Genomic DNA, 1849 nt, shown 5'->3' with positions numbered 1-1849 from the left:
CGACCCTACTGTGTAACTGATATTTATTTCATCGACTCCGGCAGATTAATACGGCAAGGTCGACATCGACGAAATTTGAATTCAGAACGTCAAGGCAGACGAAATACGTATTTCTTTACTACCCACAAGGGGCTAAACACAGAGGGGACAAACAAGGACATACAAACGGATTAAGTCGATTAAATCCACCCCCAATGCGTAACTAGTACTTAATTTATCGACCCCGAAAGGATGAAAGTCAACCTCGGCGGAATTTGAACTCAGAACGCAGCGGCGGACGAAATACCGTAAATATTTCGCCCGCCGTGCAATCGTTCCTACCTGTTCACCGCTTTAGCAATACTAAAATAATAATTATTATCATTATAACACTTGAAATACAACACTACGAGGAAAAATATATGAGAAAATAGATGAGTGGGTTTAATGGACAGTAATAGGCAATTTAATGAATCTATACGGTTGAAATGCTAGATGTTGCATATGGAATTTATAGCCACAGTAATGGAATTCCATCATAAAATATATGTTAGATGTCATAAGTGTACTTGAATAATATGATATATACAGATTGACCACCTATCAGCTCATATTCTTACTCTATATCCATTGACGGTAACGGGTATCGGTCCTAAAAAATGTAGTTAGGAAATAAGCGTTTTAATGCATGTCTAGAATTGACGAACATTTCGTTACACATAGGTTGGTATTGGATATCAGTCATAATGATAGCCATAGTCCGGTGTATACACCATCAAAATCCGTGCTTTGCACTATGAAAGGCGACAGTTGAAACGGAAATGGAGCATTGGAGTTTGAATTTCACACAAAATTCTTTCGTTCCTACCTTTATTTTTTTATTTGCTCTTTATCAGTTTTTGTTTTAAATATTTATTAATTTGTTATCTATGTACCTTATATTTCGGGTGCAAAGTATTTCCCTTCCCTTCAACGTTTGATCTTATTTTTCTGACTAATGCTTACTTACATTTTTTATATATTGTTATACAATAAGGCAGCGAGCTGGCAGGACCGTTAGCACGCCGAGCAACATACTTATCGGCATTTCGTCCGCCTTTATATTCTGAAGCCAACTTTAAGATTTATACTTTCGGTGTCGATAAAATAAGTAGCAGTTGAGTGCTCTGGTCAATGTATTCGATCTAACAGCTCCCCTACTTGAACCTTGTGGTTTAGTGCAAAAATTTGAATCGAATATATTTTTATACAATATCTAAATAGATTTACCGTATTATATTCCATGTATATTTTACTTGCAGGTGCTTTTACTTCATTTTTATCCATTAAAACACGTATTATCTATTTTTTATTGTCTGGTGTTTCATCTCAATTCAAATTTTTCCAATAGTCTGCGCTTATGTGCGACGCCTTGATTTCGCATCAGTCAACATTGTTATATTTTATTTGATGTATTATCTAGTTTTAATTGAGTTTTTATTTTTATTTTTATTTTCTCTTTTTTGTTTTCTGTTATAGGCTGAGGTGCGACGTATATGAAGTGGAAAATATTGAAGAAAGTTATTTCACTCTGCAATCTGATGATGCTGATGGTAGTCAGTTTTATTATTAATTATGGTCATTTGAAATGTTTGTAATGAATGATCTGCAATATCAACTATTTTTTCTGCCCCGTTGGCAGCACACATAATGGGAAATTAATCTAGAAGAAATTCGAACTGATTTTTCGATGGTAATTTATCGCATATTCAGTACATCAACGCTCGCGCGCGCACACACTCGCACATGCAAGGGCGTACGGATATCTGCATATGTGTCTGTGCTTGCGTGCGTAGGGCTGAACGATTATTTGACGCCGATGTGACCCCAA

Source organism: Octopus sinensis, linkage group LG1, assembly GCF_006345805.1.
Source record: "Octopus sinensis linkage group LG1, ASM634580v1, whole genome shotgun sequence".
Taxonomy (NCBI): Eukaryota; Metazoa; Mollusca; class Cephalopoda; order Octopoda; family Octopodidae; genus Octopus; species Octopus sinensis.
The sequence above is the reverse complement of the archived record's forward strand: the minus strand, read 5'-3'. Positions refer to the sequence as shown.